The sequence below is a fragment of the Sus scrofa genome, chromosome X (genome assembly GCF_000003025.6).
Source record: "Sus scrofa isolate TJ Tabasco breed Duroc chromosome X, Sscrofa11.1, whole genome shotgun sequence".
Taxonomy (NCBI): Eukaryota; Metazoa; Chordata; class Mammalia; order Artiodactyla; family Suidae; genus Sus; species Sus scrofa.
This window is the reverse complement of record NC_010461.5, coordinates 6,080,963-6,094,582: the sequence shown is the minus strand read 5'-3', so window position 1 is coordinate 6,094,582 and position 13,620 is coordinate 6,080,963. Positions and strand designations below refer to the sequence as shown.

The 13,620-nt window shown below is 50.4% G+C and overlaps 1 protein-coding gene across 8 annotated transcripts in view; it reads right to left on the bottom strand.

Moving 5' to 3' along the window:
- Positions 1-13,620, bottom strand: part of TBL1X (transducin beta like 1X-linked) — a 244,520-nt gene that overhangs the window by 144,261 nt on the left and 86,639 nt on the right. The gene's annotated exons all lie outside the window — the stretch shown is intronic.

Genomic DNA, 13,620 nt, shown 5'->3' with positions numbered 1-13,620 from the left:
AACCTCCCAACAACTCATTTTTTTAAATGTGGTTTTTAGGAGCTCCCTGGTGGCATAGGGGGTTAAGGATCCAGTGCTGTCCCTGCTGTGGCCCAGGTCACAGGAACTTCTGTATGCTGAGGGCACAACCAAAAAAAAAAAAAAAAAAAAAAAAAAAAAGGTGGTGGTTATTTTTCAAAAAGAGATTTAAAGAACTGGAGTTCCCGTTGTGGCTCAGCAGTTAATGAACCCGACTAGTATCCATGAGGATGTGGGTTTGATCCCTGGCCTCGCTTACTGTGTTAAGGATCTGGTGTTGCTGTGAGTTGTGGTGCAGGTCACAGACACGGCTCGGATCCCGAGTTGCTGTGGCTCTGGCATAGGCTGGGGCAGCTACAGTTCCGATTTGACCCCTAGCCTGGGAACCTCCATATGCTATGGGTGTGGCCCTGAAAAGTCAAAAGACAAACAAACAAACAAACAAAACATTTAAAGAACTGGAATTTCTACACACTGACCCCTGGATCTTGGACAAGCTTGTAATTTGGAGAACTGTATTTTTTACAAACAAGAAGTTGAGAGAGAAGGTATTTTTTTCCCCAAGTTTTCATGCAGCAAATAAAAAATGTATAAACCTAGAAAATACCTAGCTCGCCAGAACTTACAGATTTGTGGGAAAGGAAAATGGTTGAAGCTACTTCAGTTATTCATTCGAATAAGATATGTGGACCCATTTAGACAACCTGCTTCATCTCATCATGGAATCCAATCTTTGCCGACAGGCCTGGTCCCCGGTCCGTGCTCCTGGAATTGACTGGGTCCATCTACAAACCTGTTCCGAGATCACCCGCCTTTAATAGGCCTGGAATCTGCCCCAGGGTGGAGACCCAGGGCCACGGCCTGACCCCTGGGGACAGCACATTCATGCATCCTGGTCCCCAATCCAGGGGAGGACACGGTACCTTCTGAACATGAAATAGCCCTACTGTGCTACACTTGGGGTGGGGTGCTAAAAAGATCCAAACACATTTGGAAGTATACTTATCTTAAAAACCTTAAAAAAATAAACATTTTCATCTTAAAAACCTCCCTCTGGAGTTCCCTCGATGGTGCATAAGGACTGGTGACATCTCTGCAGCACCAGGACGCAGGTTCAATGCCCAGCCCGAGAAAAGTACAATCTTCCAAGACTAAACCAAGATAAAATAGAAAAGATGAATGGACCCATCGCAAGAACTGAAATTGAAACTGTGATTAAAACACTTCCAGCAAACAAAAGTCCAGGACCAGATGGCTTCACAGGCGAATTCTATCAAACATTTAGAGAAGAGCTAACACCTCTCCTTCTGAAACTATTGCAAAAAACTGCAGAGGAAGGGATACTCCCAAACTCATTCTATGAGGCCACCATCACCCTGACACTAAAACCAGACAAAGAGGCCACAAAAATGAGAACTACGGGCCAATTTCACTGACGAACATCGATGCAAAAATCCTCAACAAAATACTAGCAAACCGCATCCAACAATACATTAAAAGGGTTGTACATCATGATCCAGTGGGATTTATCCCAGGGATGCAAGGGTTCTTCAATATCCACAAATCCATCAGTGTGATACACCGCATTCACAAACTGAAGAAGAAAAACCATACGATCCTCCCAACAGACGCAGAAAAAACCTTTGACAAAATCCAACACCCATTTCTGATAAAAACCCTTCAGAAAGTGGGCATAAAGGGAACCTACGTCAACATCATAAAGGCCATATATGGCAAACACACAGCGAACATCATTCTCAAAGGTGAAAAGCTGAGAGAATTCCCGCTGAGATCAGAACAAGACAAGGATGTCTGCTCTCACCACACTACTCTTCAACATCGTTCTGGAAGTCCTAGCCACGGCAATCAGAGAAGTAAAAGAAATAAAAGGAATCCAAATTGGAAAGGAAGAAGTAAAACTATCCCTATTTGCAGATGACATGACACTATACCTAGAGAACCCTAAAGACTCTACCAGAAAACTGTTAGAGCTCATCCACGAATTTGGCAAAGTCACAGAATACAAAAATCAATACACAGAAATTGATGGCATTTCTATACACTAACAATGAAAGAGCAGAAAGAGAAGTTAGGGAAGCAGTCCCGTTTACCATCGCATCCAAAAGAAGAAAATGCCTAGGAGTAAACCTACCTAAAGAGACCAAAAACCTGTTCTCTGAAAACTATAAGACACTGATGAAAGAAATCAAAGATGACACAAACAGAGGGAAAGACAGACCATGCTTGTGGATTGGAAGGGTCAATATTATAAAAAATGACTATACTACCCAAGGCAGTCTACAGATTCAATGCAATCCCTATCAAATTATCAAGGACATTTTTCACAGAACTCAAACAAAATATGTTAAAGTTTGTTTGGAAGCACACAGACCCAGAATAGCCAAAGACATCCTGAAAAAGAAAAATGGAGCTGGAGGAATCAGGCTCCCAGACTTCAGACTATTCTACAAAGCAACAGTCATCAAAACCATATGGTACTGGCACAAAGACAGAAATACAGATCAGTGGAACAGGACAGAAAGCCCAGAATTAAATCCACGCACCTACAGCCAACTCATCTATGACAAAGAAGGCAAGAAGATACAATGGAGAAAGGACAGTCAGTTCAGTAAGTGATGCTGGGAAAACTGGACAGCCACATGGAAAAGAATGAAATTAGAACACTCCCCAACACCATACACAAAAATAAACTCGAAATGGATTAAAGACCAAGATATAAGACCAGATACTATAAAACTCTTAGAGGAAAACATAGGCCAAACACCCTCTGACATAAATGACGGCAACATCTTCTCAGATCCACCTCTTAGAGTATTGACAACAAAAACAAAAATAAACAAATGGGACCTAATCAAACTTCAAAGTTTCTGCACAGCAAAGGAAACCCTAAACAAAACGAAAAGACAACCCACAGGATGGGAGAACATCTTTGCAAGTGAATCGACTGACAAGAGATTAATCTCCAAAATTTATAAACACCTCCTGCAACTCCATACCAAAAACAAGCAAATAAACAACCCCATCCAAAAATGGGCAGAAGATCTAAACAGACAGTTCTCTAAAGAAGACACACAGATGGCCAAAAAACACATGAAAAGATGTTCAACATCACTCAGTATTAGAGAAATGCAAATCAAAAGCACTAGGAGGTACCACCTTACACCAGCCAGGTACCAACTTACCCCATCATCAAAACGTCTACAAACAATAAAGTGCCAGAGGGTGTGGAGAAAAACAAACCGTATTACACTGTTGGTGGGATTGTACATTGGGGCAACCACTGTGGAAAACAGTATGGAGATGCCTCAGAAAACTAAAACTAGAACTACCATTTGATCCAGCAGTCCCACTCCTGGTAATCTATCCAGAGAAAACCATGAGTTGCAAAGACACGTGTACTCCGATGTTCAACGCAGCACTATTTGCAACAGCCAAGACATGGAAACAATCTAAATGTCCACTGACAGAGGAGTGGATCAAGATGTGGTACATATACACAATGGAATATTACTCAGCCATTAAAAGGAACGAAATACCAGCATTTTTGGCAACATGGATGGACCTAGAAATTATCATGCTAAGGGAAGTGAGCCAGACAATGAGACACCAACATCAAATGCTATCACTGACATGTGGAATCTGAAAAAAGGAGACTGAACTTCTTTGCAGAACAGATGCTGACTCACAGACTTTGAAAATCTTATGGTCTCTGGAGGAGACAGTTTAGGGAGTGGGGGGGGATGTACTTGGGTTATGGGATGGAAATCCTGTAAAATTGGATTGTGATGATCATTATACAACTACAGATGCGATAAATTCATTTGAGTAATAAAAAAAAAATTAAAAAAAAAAAAAAGCCCAGCCCGGTGCAGTGGGTTAAAGGATCAGGCATTGCTGCAGCTGCGGTGTATATGGCAACTGTGGCTTGGATCTGATCCCTGGCCTGGGAACTCCATAACTCCGTATGCCTTGGGACACCTAAAATAGAAAACAATAAAAGAAAAACCCCTCCCTTGATTATTTGGATGGCAAACAGCTCCCTGGGTTATTTTGATCCTGACTTCACATGTATCCACAGAAAACCCAACACAGGAATGTGCATAGAAGCATGAAGCACGCTTCACGTGGCCAAACAGTGGAATCAACCCGTGTCCATCCACTGACGACGGGATGGACAAGACAGGGTCTGTCTGCCCCGTGAAACTGTATTACTTTGCCGTATAAGGAAGGACACGCTGACACAGGCCACAACGCGCATGCACCTCGAAAAGATTCTGCAACCTGAGAGCAAGCCCCCAAAGGCCACACGTCCTGCAAGTCCATTCACAGGAAATGTCCTCAAAAGGCAAAGCCATAGGACAGAAAGAGGACTTGGGCTGAGGAGGGGGAGGGGGAAACGGGGAGGGACCGCCACAGGTATGGGGGCTTTTCCGGGGCGACTGAAAACACTCTAAAGTCAGACCGTGGTGACGGCTGTCTGGCACTGTGACTACCCGAAACCCCATCAGATCCCACCCTTGAAAGGAGCGAATTCGGCAGTATGTGAATTATACTCCAAGAGAGCTCCTGGAGAAGACGGTGTGACAGTCCACCCAGGCTGGGGTCTGAATTACAAAATGCACCAAACACAGCTCCTTCCTGCTCTGAGACAGGGTCTGGCCGGCCAGGGGCCAGCACGGGATGTTGCCACTCAGGAAGAGAGGTGGGCTGGGGGCACTTTGCGAGTCGCTTCTGCAGTATCCACAGAAGCCAACATTTTCAAAATTGTTTCTGCACTTTCTACAAGGAACACACTTCCTTCTGGCAGGTGCTGAGCAGACACGTGGGGGTTCGACGTCTGTCGCGGCCAAGGCTCCGGAGGCAAGTCACCAAGCAGACCTTCTTCTTGTGTCTTTGCATCAGGCACAATTATTGGTGCACTGTGACCATCAGCTCAAGTCAAAAAAGGGATTCTAGCGAGTTCCCGCTGTGGCTCAGGGGGTTATGAATTCGACTAGCATCCATGAGGACGTAGGTTTGATCCCCGGCCTTGCTGAGTTAAGGATCTGTGTTGCCGTGAGCTGCGGTGTAGACTGCAGACTCAGTTCAGATCCTGTGTTGCTGTGGCTGTGGTGTAGGCTGGCAGCAGCAGCTCTGATTTGACCCCTAGCCTGGGACCCTCCATATGCCATGGGTGTGGCCTAAAAAGTGCATGCCCATGTGCGCGCACACACACGCACACACAAAAGTGATTCTAGGAGTTCCCGTCGTGGCTCAGTGGTTAATGAATCCGACTAGGAACCATGAGGGTGTGGGTTCGGTCCCTGCCCTTGCTCAGTGGGTTAAGGATCCGGCGTTGCCGTGAGCTGTGGTGTGGGTCACAGACACGGCTTGGATCCCGCGTTGCTGTGGCTCTGGCGTAGGCCGGGGGCTACAGCTCCGATTCAACCCCTAGCCTGGGAACCTCCATGTGCCGCGGGAGCGGCCCAAGAAATGGCAAAAAAAAAAAGAAAAAGAAAAAGTGATTCTAAAATGTGTGAATTCAGCCGCCACGGCCAAAGCCCCTGCACGGCTCAGGACGCCCCACTCCATCTGTCCTCTTGAGGGAGTTGCTGCAGGAAGGGGCACCCCTTCCAGGGCCTGAATGCAGGCTCTCGTGTGACACTCATAACTGAACTGTCCCAGGAGACACTCGTGCTGACAAAGAAAGACACTTCACTGGGAAGGGGCGCCGGGCGGAGTGCAGCCGGTGCGGGAGCCCAGGAGAAGCGCCTGCCATGCGGCTCGCAGCCTCCGGTTTTATGCGAATGGGGTTCCTTCCCAGGTTGTCTCTGCCCAGTCGTCCTCCTTGGCCCCTACGTGCTATGGCTCAGGGAGCTTCTTGGCAGCGCAGGCACCGCTCAGCCAAGACGGATCCCAGGAGGCTGGTGGTCCCTGCCTCCTACTGCCCCCGCCCCATCCCCCCGGGGAGTCTTCCAGGCAGTGCCCTCTTCCTCCTCAGCAGGGCCCCCAAGGCGGGCCGTTTCCATCACTGGTCCCCTCACAGGGGATGCGACGCCGGGGAGGGCCTGTGCTCAGCCGGCCTCTCCTGGCCGACACAGAGCCTGGGGCGAAAGAGCCCTCAACCTTCACAGACGGATGGACCCGCTCTGCCCTCCCCCGGGGGGAGCCCGGCGCTGGGACTCCGAGCCCCGGGACCGGGCCAGAGCCGGCAGGTCCCCAGAAACCCAGCCCTGAGGGACTTCATGGCACATCAGGTCACGCCCGCCCCTGCCGGCCGGGGCCCAGGACTCCCTTCTTCATCGTCCAACAGCTCACCAACAGCTCACCACAGCGGCAGAGCCACGAGTCCATCTGCTCCCTGCCTGGCTGAATTTCATACGAAATGAATATTCTACCTCCATCCGCTGACAGAGACGAGCAGCCCCAGACAGCAAAACGACAATGTTCTGTGGAAGCCAATCAACCCTGTGAAAAGACCCCCGCCGAAATCACGGGCCGCCTAAGTTTGGTGTTTCAGAGGAACGTACGTTTTGTGAGCCAAATGCTCTGTGGTCACACAGAAAAACGTCTTTAAAGGGAGTGAGAAAACATTCAAGGTCAGGAAACAGGCAGCCTCTTATCCCTGCTACAGGCAGTGCCGCCAAAGAAAAAGGTCTGTGGACGAAAGACGGAAAGAAACCAATCGTGTAATTAATTGCACAAAGAAACTGTAAGTTAAAGCGCAAATCATCCTTAAAACGAATCGGCAGCATAAAATGAAGACGAAATGCAGCCTAGGGTATAAACAAGGCAAAATCCTCCTGCTGTGAGGATCTGCCTTGCAAACAAAGCTTTTCTTTAGGTTTACAAAATAAAAAGCAGAGGGCAGAGCCTCATTTAGTCAGTTTGGAAAAGCGAAAGGTACTGTGTGTTTCAAAAGACAGTAAAAATGCCACCAGAGCATTTTGCTGAGGAAGGTGATCTGCTACAGATAACATACGTTTTGTAACAGATTTCCCCATATTTCAATGCACCTACTTCAAGCTCCAAGTCGGCCCAGACGTTGCCCATCCCAGGCCAAAGATTCACCAAATGTTTGTGTGGCACCCCTAGCAAAACCGTACCCTGCTTGAATCTCAGCTCCTTCCCTAAACACATGAACAGAGGTATCGAGATCAATTCTGTTCTCCTATCTCGCATCACAAATGTCAGAGAAACTCATTCCGACGGTCCTGTGTAAATAAAGTTATGAACTCATCAGAGCTGGGAAGACACCCCTGGGAGTCCACAGCACTTGCTTTTTAGGATTCAGTCCGGCAACACCGTGCCAGGACAGAAGCCGATCCCATTAGAGAGCCCTGATTTCTGCAGATGATACTTAAGGTACAGACACCTTGCAGAATAATCAAGAACCCTTTCCCGTGAAGACGCCATCAGGTTGACTGCACCATGTCTCTCAAAAGTTTATACACACAGAGCCAGAGTTTTACACTTTGGCAGAGAAGTCCAGTCTCGGGAGGTGGGAGGAGGGACACGTCTTCAGGGACGGTGGGGACCGTCATCCACTGTGGTCCAGACCTAAGGAGGAAGACAACAAGGCAGGAACCAGGACGGCACGGGGTGCATTCTGAACACTTCTGCTCCCCTTCAGAGCGTTTCAGCTAGTGCTCACTCCTCTGGAAGCTGAAAGGAACAAGGCAGGTGAGATGAACACACAAGCCCATCTCAGAAGACAGGTCCCAAGTCAGCAGAGAATTCTGTGAATGGCACTCGACGTGTACAAGGAAGATTCCGGAGCTTTCTGTGTGGGTACAGGATAATTTCCCCACTCGCCACCAGGAATCACTTTCTAATCTAAACAGCAGTCATATGCCAGACGAAAAGGGATCCAACGTTAAAATATTTCTTGGTAAACCACTCAATTATCCATCAATGGGGGAAGAGATGAGCAAACTATGTGCACATGGAGTATTACTCAGCCACAAAAAAGGAAACCGCCCCTGACACATGCAACACCACCACGGAACCGAAGACATTATGCTGGGTGAAATAAACCTGGCTCGAAAGGACAAATGCTACCTGATTCCACTCATATGAGGTCCTTCAAAAAGTCACATGGAGAGAAAGTGGAACCGGGGGCGCCAGGGGCTGGGAGGGGGGGTGCAGAATGTTAGTTTGAGAAGCTGGACAAAGTTTTGCACACGGAGGGTGGTGGTGCAGCACAGCAACGTGACGACGCTTAAAGACCATGAGCTGCACATTTTCAAAGACCAACGAGGTCGTGGTGTGCACGTCTCGTTACCATAAATTCCATAATTATTCCGAGTAATAAAACCCAGAATTTCTATTGACCAAAAAAACCCAAATTATGTACACTATTCTCCTTTTTCAATAGAGTGTATTGTAAATAAAATTGAAGTGCATTGATGGCTATGAATTTACACATACCATTATACTGTCAAAAATATATCTCTTTACCGTAGGTGCAGCTATGTACATATGTGTGTGTGTGTGTATATATATATATATAAAATAAGTAGAAAGGAGAACATAATTTAGCTTTTCTTTTTTTTTTTTTTTTTTTTTTTTTTTGCTTTTTAAGGCACCTGCTGCATATGGAGGCTCCCAGGCTAGGGGTCAAATCAGAGCTACAGTTGCCTGCCTATGCCTCAGCCATGCCAGATCCGAGCCGCGTCTGGAACCTACACCACAGCTCATGGCAACACTGGATCCTTAACCCACTGAGCGAGGCTAGTGATTGAATCTGCAACCTCATGGTTCCTAGTCGGATTTGTTGCTGCTGCACTATGGAATGCCTAGGCTTTTTTTTTTTTTCTTTTTTCTTTTTGCTTGTGCCTATGGTACGGAAGTTCCCAGGCCAGGGATTGAACCTGAGCCACAGCAGTGACTTGAGTCACAGCAGTGATGACTTAACCCACTGGGCCACCAGGGAACTCCAAAGTATATTCTTTGCTAAGCGTGTCCTCATGTTGGGCCTTGGGGGCATCGTAGGAAGATCCAGACTCCTTACCCTGGTGCTTCAGAGTCAGTGCCAATGTCTCTAAACTACTCTGAGAGAGGTGGAGGGCCGGTTCGAGATATGGAAAACGTGGGGCCACGTCCCAAACCAGCCAACCGCAGACTACTGGCATTTGGGGCCAGGTAACTCTTTGGTGTGTGAGGGGTAGGGGAGGCTGTCCTGTCCATTGCAGGATGTCCAGCAGCATCTCTAGAAGCCAGCATCACACACATCCCAAAAGTGACAAGCTGACATGTCTTTAGATTTTGTCAAGTGTCCCCTGGGGGTAAAAACTGCCCCCAGTTGAGAACCAGTCTTTAAACCCAGAAAGAGATCTTTGGGAATCGCCCACATTTACAAAGAAAAGTCAAAAAGAAACACTTTAGAAAAACAACACACCTTGATTTGGTATAAGAGCAGGAACTAGCCAAAGAAGAAACCGCTCATCATTTTCAGGTCCTTTGACAGGGAGACGCCAGAGCCAAGTTCAAGAGTTTATCCTTGAGTTTAATGAATCAGAACTGAACGTCCATGTGGGCCAAATTCCTTCGTGAAGAAACTCACTAGACTTTCAGTCCACCCGCCTGGACGTCACGGCTGCCGACGACCAGCTGCACGGGTTGGGGTGGAGGGGGGGAGGAAGAGCTTCCCGGGAAAAGGTTTCCGGACAAGCTGCGGGGAGGGGGCGTCTCCGCGTTCGGGGTTATTCAAGAAGACAAACGCTGTCTGAAAGGAGAGAACTCTGGGAAAATCTGAAGCGCAGGTTGGCAGGAGGAAGGAAGGGGCATCCCCCCACCAAACGGCACCTCCTCAAGGATTTTTCATCAGCTGAGACCGCACAACACGTCACGGCTCTGCGGGGTTATCCCCCCGGGGCTCGCGTCTTTAAACCAACCAGCTACGGTTCCAGGGCCCCGGGACGCTTTGCGGCTTTTGATAAGACAAATGGGCAACACCTCACTCTACCCCAACACCTGCCTGCCACAGGCCACCACGTGTACTAACTTAGGACCTGACCAGCCCCCACACCAGAGCTGGTCTTCAACACGGTCCGATGAGGTCTGCAAAAGACGCCCTTTTGGAGTTCCCGTTGTGGCTCAGTGGTTAACAAACCCAACTAGCATCCATGAGGACGTGGGTTCAATCCCTGGCCTCCCTCAGTGGGTGAGGGAGCCGGCATTGCCATGAGCTGTGATGTAGGCCACAGACGTGGCTTGGATCCCGCACTGCTGTGGCAGCTACGGCTCCGATTCGACCCCCTAGCCTGGGAACCTCCCTGTGCTGCGGATGCGGCCCTAAAAAGACCTTGTTACAGTGTCCTGTTCTCATTCATTCTAACGGGGACCTGTGTAGGCTCCAGGGAGCCACTTCTCTCAGAGGCTCGGCTCCTGCTGAATACGGCTGCTTGGTCATCTGTACCGCCCTCGGATTTTATGAACAGAAAGGAACTGGGGAGACCTGGCCACCCACTCCAGTTACCAGGACCCCTCCGCCCCTAAAGTACAGCCGTCAGAGATACAGGAGAAGGCAGGAGGCAGGCACCTAGAAGCAGCACCCCCGACACACACCCACCCCCTGCAGCAGGGGCGCAGGCAGTGCATTCCGGGGTTCTCAATCCCGGCCAGGCTGTGAGTAAGGAACGGGGTGGGGGGAGGGCTGGAGGAAGCGCAGAAACATGCCGTGACTCCACAACGTGCTCGGACAAGGTCGTGAAGCAGGGACTAAGTTCCCATCGCACATCGTACAGGATCCCACCAGCTTCCCAGAAGCGTCAGGGTGCGGGGGATGCAAGCAGGAGGGTCTCCTCTCCCTCCTCCGTCCGTGCACTGATGGCAACAGCGCAAAGGGCAGAACATGGGGAGCTCGGCCTCTGGCTGCTGGATGGACCCAGTCGTGACCGAAGCCCACGGCCTGTGAGGGCGGCTCCTGGGGACGCGAGCACGGGCAGTGGCTGCAGGAAGAAGCCAGGCGGTTCTGGGTGTGCGCTCCACGGACCTTCGATTATGAGCGAACAACCCCTCCAGGGCTCTCCCGGGCCCCAGCTGCAGATGCGACAGAAGGCTGCCTCCCTGTCTCTCCTCTGTCCCACGCGGCAGCCTCCGGAGGGGAAGCCGCGCAGCAGGGGGTGTGGGCGTGGCTCCTCGCGAGGCAGGACCCCACCCGCAGGGGCACCGCTGGCAGCCCAGCCCTGCCCTTGCTGCTCCTTCTCTTCGACAGGGGTAGCTCAGTCTCTACATCCGCTCGGCTAGAACTCTCTTCTGAGCAGGGTCCTGGAGCAGGAAGGGGCCCCAGGCCACCTCTGCAGTTTCTGTGGCTCCAGCCAGCTACGGGATGCGGAGAACGTCCCAGGCTGCCCACTCGCGTGCGGGGTCCCCAGGCGGGCTCCCGCCATGCATTGCTGCCCGGTGCCCGGGGCGCTTGCGCCACAGCGCCCTCATCTGGACAACAGAAGCGACAAAGTCAATGACCCCCGCCCCCACCAGGCGGCCTGAAGGAAGAGTGAGAACGGAAAACAGTGTCTGGCTCACATAAAAACCCGTGCGTGGATGCTCGTCACGGCAGCTCTACTGGAACAGCCCCGACCTGGAAAACTCCCAAACGCCCCGCCCCCCACAGTGAGTGTCAGGTAAATAAAAAGCAGTCCCCCAACCGTGGACCACTAGTCAGCGTTTAAGAGGCTGGAGCTGCTGATACACAGCACCTGGGGAGGGCGGGGGCTGCAGGTGGGTGACCATATGCTACAGGAGTCCACTGATGGGTGGTTCTTGAAAGGACACAATAGAGAGATGGTTCTAGAAGCCTGTGGTTGCCAGGAGGGGAGAGGGTGACGGTACAGAGGATGCATAAGGAGTGTCCCCTGTGCTGAGGGAACAGTTCTGCGTCATATGCCTGTGGTGGATGCTTGAATCTACACGTGACTGTACTTCATCCACTGTCCACACGCACACAGATAAAAACTGCTAAAATCCAAGATAGGGTCGGCATCTGTGCCAGCAAGGCCAGCATTAATTTCCTCCTTTTGATAAGGCAGTATCTTCACATAAGATGTGCCCACTGGGGAAGGCGGAGGAGGGGTGCCTTGGAACGCCCCGCACCCTGTGTGCCACTTCCTGTGACTCTAACATCATTTCAAAACAGAGCCTTCAAAAGTAACAGTGTCTGGTGAACTGCAGCCACACACACAGAATGCGTACTGCTCTTACTGAAACACAGCATGGTGGAGTTCCTGTTGTGGCTCAGCGGGTTAAGAACCCGACTAGGAGCCACGAGGAGGCAGGTTTAATCCCTGGCCTTGCTCAGTGGGTTAAGAATCCGGCGTTGTTGTGAGCTGTGGTGTAGGTTGCAGACACAGCTTTGATTCGACCCCTAGCCTGGGAACTTCCATATGCTGCAGATTCGGCTGTAAGAAGAGAAAAAAAAAAAAAAAAGGAAGGAAGGGAGAAAGAAGGAAGGAAGAAAGAAAGGCAGCATGGATTAACATTCAACCCAAATAAGACAAGCTTCAATTTAAAATGCCACAAAAAAAATTTTTTTGTCATTCAGTGGAATAGTATTTGGCAATAAAAAAGGAAGGACCAACACACGTTACGACATGGATGAACCTTAAAAATGGGACAGGAGTTCCTGTCATGGCTCAGTGGTTAACAAACCCAACTAGGAACCATGAGGTTGCAGGTTCGATCCCTGCCCTTGCTCAGTGGGTTGGGGATCCAGCGTTGCCGTGAGCTGTGGTGTGGGTCGGGTCGCAGATCCCGAGTGGCTTGGATCCCGCGTTGCTGTGGCTCTGGCGTAGGCCGGTGGCTACGGCTCCAATTAGACCCCCAGCCTGGGAACCTACACATGCCACAGGAGCAGCCCTAGAAAAGGCAAAAAGACCAAAAAAAAAAGAAAAAGAAATGGGACACTGGGCACAACACGCCCATCCCCAAGAACACACAGTGTATGATTCCACCGACAAGGACCACCCCCCCCGAAAGGAGCACATGCGTAGACACCGAAGGGAGGTTGGGGGTGGGCAGGGGCTGGGAGGTGGGACTGGGCAGCGACTGTAACGGGGTGAGAGCTTCTGGGGACCGATGAAACGCTTTCAAATTGGCTGTAACAACGGCAGCGGCAGCGGCACTCTGTGAATGCACTGAAGACCCCCGAACTGTACACTTCAAACGGGTGATCTGCGGGCGACGTACAGCTCCAGAAAGCTGTTAGCAAACTGTGGCGAGCTCTGTTGCACGGCAGGTGTCATCTAAGTATTCTGCTGTAATTCACCCCTCTTTCCCCACAGGTGGGGGGCTGGTTCTCAGAGTCCCCATTGGGGCGCTTTCTGTTCCGGCGGGGAGAGCAGCCCTGAGGTGTCCAGGAAGATGCAGACGGCGGCTCCCAGGCTAAGAGCATCAGACGCAGCCTCCTGTGGCCGCTGGGTAGGCAGCGTCAAGTTCAGAGGCCTCGCCTTTTCCTTATGCCTCTTGGGCCCCCTCAGCCCACATAACTGCCCTGCATTCCAACAGGCTAACTTAGCAACTCCCCCCTAAAAAAGAAAAGCTCTCTTGTTCCTGCCTCCTCGCCTCTGCCCATAGGCCCCCGGGCTAGAAGGCATTTCTTCA